At 42.1% G+C, this 9,083-nt stretch overlaps 1 non-coding gene across 1 annotated transcript; it reads left to right on the top strand.

Annotated features, from left to right (window-relative positions):
* The first annotated feature begins 7,707 nt into the window (after positions 1 to 7,707).
* On the top strand, positions 7,708 to 7,814 carry LOC141411177 (U6 spliceosomal RNA). The gene has a single exon (XR_012436014.1). It is a non-coding gene; the product is annotated as a U6 spliceosomal RNA (small nuclear RNA).
* Positions 7,815 to 9,083: the final 1,269 nt, after the last annotated feature.

Genomic DNA, 9,083 nt, shown 5'->3' with positions numbered 1-9,083 from the left:
TTCCAATCCCTACTCAAAAGGAGGTGACTTCGGAGGTCCTCCAGTCAGAACAAAGCCTACAACAGGCCCTTCAACAATCCTCCACTCTTACCTGGCTCCAACTGTTCCAGGCTTCACTCCAACTCATGAACCTCACCACATCCATTAGTGTCATTGACTGCTTTCTTTGTGCCTCCCTCCAGCGTCCTCTGCTGGCTGCAGTTCCCATTAATGCTTCATCTTCTATCAAGGCTTCCCCTGCCTTACAAAACTCCTCATGTACTCCTCCCTTGCCATCGGTACCTCTATGAGCACCTGACTCTACACAGTTCCCCTTCCTACACACACCTGTTATACCCCACTCTTGACATCTCGGTCCAACTTTACTCTCTCCTGTCATATCAACGTCACAGTTACAGCATAACTGGCATCCCCTCGGGGCTATATTTCTGGTGCCACAACACCCTACACTCCTGCATAACCCAAACTACCCCCGAGCCCTGCATACTGGTAATCATAGTTCCCCAACTTACTGTTTATGGGGAAGCTGAATTCTCCCTCCTATTTGGCGCTCGACCAAAGCGCGCTGCCTTCTTGCCCATTAGGTGGGTATAAGTTTGGCAACTTCCGTTGCCACCGCAGGCTTCGCGGGGGGAGCTCTTGGCCATAGTGTTATTTCAGCAAGGGACTTTGAGGAGCACTTACAGATCACCCTCGAATCCACCTCAGCCTCACTGGCCTCCCTTCAGTGTCAGCTCACCTCTCTAGCTCAGGTGGCCCTCCAAAATCGTAGGGCCCTGGACCTCTTAATGGCCGAAAAAGGGGGTACCTGTTTCTTCCTCTGGGAGGAATGTTGCTATTATGTCAATGAGTCCAGGATTGTGGAACAAAATGTCAAAAGGTTAACAGACTTGGCTGAGGACCTCCTAAGGAAACCCAGTAAAAACACCTTAACCGACCTGCTGAGCTCTCCTCTCATCACCTGGCTCCTGCTTTTCTTGGGTCCTTTGCTTATGCTCATTACTCTCTGCACCCTCCTACCCTGTTTACTCCAGTTTCAGGTGAGCAGAATCTCTAACCAAACTTTCAACAAGCTTCTCCTTCAGGGATATCACCCCCTCCTAGCTCAGCTGGAGGACACCACGATGAACCCTACCGGGACACTGGACTCTGAGCCACTTCAATCCCTTATAAGGCACCTACTGCAGTTCCTTGATTCCTTACGTGAGGACAGCTGGCTAATCCCTGCCATACGAGGCCCAGAGGAGTGGCTAGAGACCATTTACAATCTATGGCTACAGGGAACCTTTATCAAATTCAGGGAGGAGGAAATTTTCACCTTTGGAGCCTGGTGTATGCTGTTATGAGACTTGCTACTCTGACGCCATCTGCCAACTAGCCCTCCCTTCCCCTATGCCGCCCCTTGCCAGCTCGAAGAAGCCAGAGCAAACACAATGCCCCCCTTCCTTAACAAACAAAAAAGGGAGGAATGTTGGCAATAATGGTGCCAATAGGTTTCAGTTCTTACTGCATCCTTAAGCTTCTGTCACAGTCCCGCCTCCCAGGGTCACAGTCCTGCCTCAAGTCTAGCTTGAACCCTCCTTCTGCCCCAACCTCCAATCAGCATGACCCATAAGATCCTAACCAATCAGATCATGCTGAGTCCCACTGAGGGGTATTTAAGCCCCTGCCCCTTTCTCCCTCTCTCTCTTGGTTCTCTCTGCTCTCTCCCTCTTCCAATTGGCAATAAAGAATCTCTTGGCCAGATCACTCCTCTCCACATGGTCACTTTGGGGCCCACATTTCCTTACAATACCAACATTGTGCCAGAGTCACAGGAGGAGGAAATCATCCTAAAAGATACATTTCTAACACAGTCAGCCCCAGATATCAGTAAGAAGCTTCAAAAACTGGTGGCTGAAGGCAGCAGAGATCTAGACCAGTTGGTCCATGTAGCCACATCCATATACTAAAATAAGGACTTAGAAAAAGAAAAGATGGAACTGGAAAAGGAAAAGAAAAAGGATAAATGGCAGGAGGCTCTGATCTCGGGGCTCAGAGAGGCTTCCTTGGGGCAAAGTACAAACCTGAGGACAAGTTTTCAATATGGACAGGCAGGCCATTTTAGGAGGGAGTGCCCCTGGAGAAAGCTGCTTCTGGGAACCTGTCCCATTTGTAGGGGAAAATATTGGAAGGCACACTCACTGTCCCTGGTTCTCAGGGGAACCAAGGCCAGAGCCTCCCACCAAATGATGGTCCCTGAGTCTCCTATCCAGGCTCCTGAGACCACCATAATAGCAGAGAAGACCCAGGAAAAGCACAAGGTCAGCCTCCTTATCAATACTGGAGCCAGCATCTCAGCTATTCCTTTCTCTGCTGTACCCAGGTCCTCCAAGAAAATTACTGTTTGAGGCATATCAGGCCAGCCTCTAGAGCATTATTTCACTCAGCCTTTAGCCTGCTCCTGGGGAGATTTCCACTTATGTAACTCCTTTTTAATTGTCCCAGAAACCCTTACTCCTTTGCTAGGGCAAGACCATCTATCTAAATTGGGAGTACAGCTTTTTAACCCCCAGGGAGATACTTTTGCTTGCCCCTGATAGAGGAACAAGTAAACCCCATGGTGTGGATGTATGGACATACTGTGGGAAGGGCATGAACAGCTGCCCCAGTTCTAATTCATCTCAAGGACTCCTCCTGGTTTCCCCATCAAAAACAATATCTTTTAAATCCAGAAGTTAAGGAGGGGCTAATTCCCATAATCAAAGACTTAAAGAGACAGGACTGCTAATAGAATGCTCCAGCCCATATAATACTCCTATTCTTGGTGTCAGGAAGGGACCTAACAAATGGAGGCTAGTCCAGGATCTCCACCTGATCAATGAAGCACTAGTGCCTTTCCACCCTGTAGTTCCAAATTCTTTTGCTTCTAGCCCAAATACCTCCAGGTACTGCTTACTATTCTGTCCTGGACTTAAAGGATGCCTTCTTTTGCATTCCCTTACATCCTAAAAGTCAACCAAATGTCTGGACAAGTCACCTAGACTGTCCTCACCCAGGGATTCAGAGACAGCCCCTATCTCTGGGTTGGCTTTAACCCAAGACATGACAGAATGGCAATATCCACAAGCCACTCTGCTACAATATGTAGATGACCTCCTACTCTGTGGACTGACTGAGACTCTCATTTCACAAGCCACTGCATCCTTACTAAACTTCTTAGCAGATAGAGGTTATAAAATCTCTAAAGAAAAAGCCCAATTGTGTCAATCTTGGGTTACATATTCAAGTCTTGTCCTGGAGAAAGAAATGAGGGCTCTAGGAAAAGATAGACTTGGTCCAATCCTGATATTTCCTCTACCTAAAACTCTAAAGCAATTGAGGGCCTTTTTTGGGGGGTCACTGGATCCTGGGATATGCAGACCTAGCCAAGCCCTTATATCAAATCCTTAAGGAAGCACAGAAGGAGACCCAGCCCTTTATTGAGTGGGATGACAAGTCAGAAAATGCATTCCACAGGTTGAAGAAGACTCTTATGACAGCTGCAGCACTGGGTTTCCCAGTACAAGACAAGTTTCAGTTGTATGTTTATGAAAAGGGTGGACTGGCCTTGGGAGTGGTGACTCAGCTCCAGGGCATCACTCCCCAGTCAGTAAGATACTTTTAGATTAGGTAGCTAAAGGATGGCCAGGATGTCTTAGAGCAGTGGCTGCAGTAAGCCTTCTAGTGCCTGAAGCTCAAAAACGTATCCCAAGTTGCTGCCTAATGGTTTATACCCCTCATGACATAGTGGGAATTTTAAACTCAAAAGGAGAACTTTGGCTATCTGACAGCTGTCTACTTAAATACCAGGCCCAGCTTCTGGGAGGGACAGAAATAACTTTAAGGACCGGTCAGAGCCTAAATCCTGCATCCCTTCTACCAGAAGCAGAGGGAAATCCTGAACACTCATGTGAGGAGGTACTTATGGAAAATTATGCTGCCTGACCTGACTTGACTGATTGGCCCTTAAAAAACCCAGATCTCGAATTATACACTAATTGGAGTTCCTTTGTCAAAAATGGTGTCAGACATGTAGGGTTTGTGGTTGTAACAGAATTTGTCATCCTCAAATCAGTGCTTCTTCCTCCTAATACAAGTGTTCAATTGGCAGAATTAGTGGCCCTAACAGAAGCCCTAAGACTGTCAAAAGAGCAGAGAGTCAACATCTATACAGATTCAAAGTATGTCTTCCTGATCTTGCATGGTCATGCAGCTATCTGGAAGGAAAGGGCAATGCTAACTACAACAGGAACATCTTCCCATAGGGATAAAAGGGTGGTTGCTCTAATAGTTTTAGGGATAACAGCATTAACTACAGCCCTAGCTGGAATCAGCTATGGTGTCATTGCCTCCATGTAACTGCAAAAATCCTAACAAAGTAGTAGAGGACACCTCAGACCAGGTAGGCCTTGCTATTAAAGACATGCAAAGGTCTTTGTTGTCCCTTGCCTGTATGGTAATGGACCACCGCCTGGCCCTAGATCTTCTTTTGGCTAAACAAGGAGGGGTACGTGCCATCACCAATACCTCCTGTTGCACATATATAAACGCTTCAGGCATTGTACAGGAACATGCAGATTACATTCTCCAACAGGCTAAATGGCTCCAGGAACAATCTCTTGAAACTCAGGTTTCTACTCAGGTGTGGGAACAAATAAAATCCTGACTCCCCTCCAGGACTTGGTTCCTACACTTTCTGGGGCCTATAGTTGCCATTATTCTCTTGCTTGTGTTTGGACTTTGCATTTTAAAGTTACTTGTCAAGTTTGTTTCTTCTCGCCTAGAAGCCATCAAACTACAAATACATCTGATGGAGATGAATATAACCTACTATCGCAGTTCCCTTGATAACCACTCTTGTGGTCAGCCCTGATGCTGCAGGCCCCTTCATTGCTCCCTGTCAGTAGGAAGCAGTTACTGAATAGATAACAACAGTTAGGGTCGTCACTGAGGGGGGGACTTGAAGGACAGACCACAGGAGTTCAAGGAGACACTTCTAGTCCCGAGGAAATGCCCCATCTGCATCTGAAAGGCATCTCTGCCCTCAGGCAATGCACAAAAAGGCTATAAAACCCAATCCCCCACCTTGACCCATGGGACCACCAGTTTCTGGGTCCTGCTGCATTCCCCACCATGCTGTCTTTCTCTTCTCTTCTCTACAAATAAAATCTTTCTGACCTCTGCTGCTGGAGTCTGCCTGTACTTTCATCCTCAGAGCAGGCTCAAGAACCCTGAGCACCTGAAATTCCTGTGCATGTCATCTGTGCATCAATGTCCTGCCCCTGTGCAGGAAATGGAAGTAGAGACTCAAAATGGTAACCCTATCTCTTAGTCTTATACTAGAGAGCAGGGGAATAAGTGGTCAAAGAGAATGGGTCTGGGTGGATGAGATGGCTGTTAAAACATGGAGGGGTCATCCTGGCCCATCCAAAATGCAAGAACAATTGTTATATTTTAGAACTTCCCTCTGCCAGACATGGTGTTTTCCACCCATCCAAGGAAACTAGGAGCTTGTTAACATCTCAGAGAAAAGCAGAAGCAAGTAGCTCCTTTATGTCTCCCTATTCCTGTAATTTAGCATCTAAAAGGAGATGGGAAGGGGCTAGTTGCTCTGGCTTTTTAGCTTTTGTTTCCTCATTCCAATGTACTTATGGCCTTTTGCATAACTGAGATGACAGGCATGTGTGACCATGCTCAGTTTCTTCAGTTTAACTAAATTTTCCCAGGGTTGGTCCTCCTGATCTTTGCCCTCTCAGTAGCTGGGATGACAGATGTGAACCACCATGCCTGGTTCATCAGAACATTTTTTTTAATCATCCTACACTGAAAATCTATACATGCTAGACAATAAACTTCTCATTACTCCCTTTCCTTATCCCTCATAACACTATTCTACATTCTGTCTATATCAGTTTGATATTCCAGGGACCTCATATAAGTAGGATCATGTAATATCTGTCCTTTTGTGTGTGACTTATTTTACATAATGTATTGTTTTGAAGGTTCATCATGCATGTTGTGACATTTGTCAGAATTCCCCACCACTTTTGTAAGACTGAAGAATATTTCATTGCATGTACACACTACATTTTGTTTGTTCAGTTATCTGTTGAGGGACATTTGGTTTGTTTGTACCTTTGGCTATTGTGTATAGTGCAGCATTAACATGGTGTGCCCATATCTGCTGGAGTCCATGTTTTCTATTCTTTTGGGTATGTAGATAGAAGTAGAATTGTTGGCTCATCTGGTAATTCTATATTTCATTTTTGAGGAACTGCCATAGTGTCTTTCATAGCAGCTGCACCATTTTATATTCCCATCAGCAATGCACAAAGGTCCTGGTTTTTCTGCATTTTTTCCAACATTTATTTTCTTTTGCCTATTTTTGTTTTTGCAGTAGCCATTTTAATTTTATCTTGTGATTTTAATTTATATTTCTCTAAATGCTAGTGATGTCAAGAATCTTTTTATGTGCTTACTGATCACTTGTTTGTCTTCTTAGGAGAAAGACAAGTTGTTAAAGACCTTTACTCATTTTTCATTTGTTGGGTTTTGTATTTTGTTATTGAGCAGTAGGATTTTTAATATATATTCTGGGTATTAATTCATTTCCAGATACAGTATTTGCAAATATTTTCCCCATTTTGTTCATTACCTTTCACCCTCCTTAATAGTGTTCCTTGATGCACCAAACATTTTTGAATTTAGTTACCTATTTTTAGTTACCTATTTTTTCTTTAGTTACCTACAGTTTTGTGTCATGTCCAAGAAATTTGTCCATAATGTAACAATACTTGAAAAACACTGTAAGGTGATTAAATAGATGGGTAAATGTAATTTGGTGATGGCCAAATTTAATGTAAGATTTTTAAAAATGTGTTTCTATAACCTTGAAATAAGTTGATTATATGAACCTGTGTTTCCAGTCTTCTTAGTTACCCTTTTTTTAATCACACAAAAAAGAATTATAATCTAGGTTGCCAAAGCATGACTATAGTATATAAAGGTAAATACATACAGGTCTTTGACTCTTCTTTGTTTTTTTTAAAGCTCTTTTCCAAGATTCAGTTTTAAAGGAATGAAAACAGTCACCCAGGTTTTCTTCTGTCATTACATCCTGTTTGGTAGCATTAATAGCAATAATAATAAAGACAAACTCCTGTATAATAATAGCAAACTTCCTACTTCTAGAACTAACATAAGCATTTTGCATGCATCAACTTACACAATCTGTTCATTTTCATCATTTATCATCATCATCTCCATTTTACAATTAAGGAATCTAAAAAAAGGAGAAATAAAGTAATATGCCAGATTAGCCCAGTAAGTGGCAGAGTCCAGAACCAAAGTTAGCAGCACTGTTTTTTATCTTAAAATTGCAATCTTCAAAAAGAAAATTTGGTAGGAAATTCCCTTGGGTCGCACCATTCTCAGCCAAAAAGCAGCTCTGAGAGGTTAGACTATAAACTTTGCATTAGAAACCTCAGTTTCTAAATCTTGATGGTCTGAGGACAGCAAATGATTTCTAATGCATAGCTAAAATTCATTAGGTTTATACTGTGAAGTTTTTCCTCTTCAATCTTACATTACCTTTATGTAACAGTCTTTGGTATTTGGAAAGTGAAAAGTAAATACCTCTAGTTCTCCAATGATAGCTATCAATTGCATATCAAAAAATGAGACACCATGTTCCATATGGCAGCATGTATACTGAAATTGGAGCCATGCAGAAAAGATTAGCATGGCTCCAGCATGAGGAGGACTAGCAAATTTATGAAGTGTTCCGTATTTTAAAAAAATAGACACCCTCAAATGCTCTAGAAAGCAATTTGTAAAAGAATTTGTATACATTTTGTTCATGGTCTTCTTCTTTGTAGGCATTGTTTTTGGGGGGCTGGTATAAGAAGGTGAAACAGTAGTGAACTCACAGAAACAAGAGAGGAACATGCATACAAACAGGCAAAGCATTGGACAGTGCTTAGAGCTGAAGGGTAGAGGCTGTGAAGAGATGAACAAAAAAGAGATAAATGATTGTCCAAGTACTTACTGAGGCAAACATTTGGTACATAATTTGTTTTTGATACAACTGTAATGAAAGTCATTCTTCTCTATGGAACAACACGCCAGATCTTTAGCACATCACTGCTTGGTGCCCAGTGGGCAGCAAGAGCCCAATTGCCAATGCTACTTTTTATGGCATGTTCATCTGCAGGATATTAAACAGATCGCCATCTTTTTCATGACTATGAATATGACTAGTAAATACCATATGATATGACTGAATGGATTTGTTTCAAGACAAGGCAAAACACAAAGAGAAAGACTAAGAAGGGGAAGAAGAAGAGGAGGTGAAGAAGAGAATTTTCTATTGCTTCCTGAAATGAAGGGATGAACTAGGTAAATCCAGGGTTATGGAGTCGAGTAGCAAGCTTTGTATCTAGAAAGAATGGTGCAGCTAGCAATTGGGCCTCAAATTTCTGACATGCTTGTGACTAGTGACTAAGGAAATGACTTCCCAAAAAATATGTAAACATAACTTTTTTATAAATGGAAAATCACTACAGAATAGAGAATTTTATTATAGCTCAGAATCTTCTGGAATGTGTCTGGCTTAATTGCCATGAAAATCATAAGTGTTTATAGAAAGTATGTGCGTATGACCCAAGTTGTTGATTGGCCAAGATACAACTCTAAGTTTCATAAGTAAACGTCACTGATAAAAAGTTATTTTTGTCTTTTACTTTCATGTTGTATATCACAACATTGTGTGAAGTAAAGTCTAAGAGAAGTGCTATCAGCTGGGTGAAGCTTAAAGAACATTAAAATCTAAAAACATATGTTGTAATCATTTTTCCAATATATATTTATGACAAATATTAAGTTATCCAAATGTTTTACTTACTTTTATGTTTTAGGAAATCTTGGACTAGATGATTTCTCCAGCTTTATCCAATTCCGATTTCTTTTGACTGAGATGAAAGTAGTTTTGGGGGTTTTCTTTGAGAACATTAGTTTTTGAGAATACTACTTTTTTTTGGTGGTACTGGGGTTTGAACTCAGGG

This window comes from Castor canadensis, chromosome 9, assembly GCF_047511655.1.
Source record: "Castor canadensis chromosome 9, mCasCan1.hap1v2, whole genome shotgun sequence".
NCBI lineage: Eukaryota > Metazoa > Chordata > Mammalia > Rodentia > Castoridae > Castor > Castor canadensis.
Note: the sequence above shows the minus strand (reverse complement) of the source record. Positions and strands in the feature narration are given on the sequence as shown.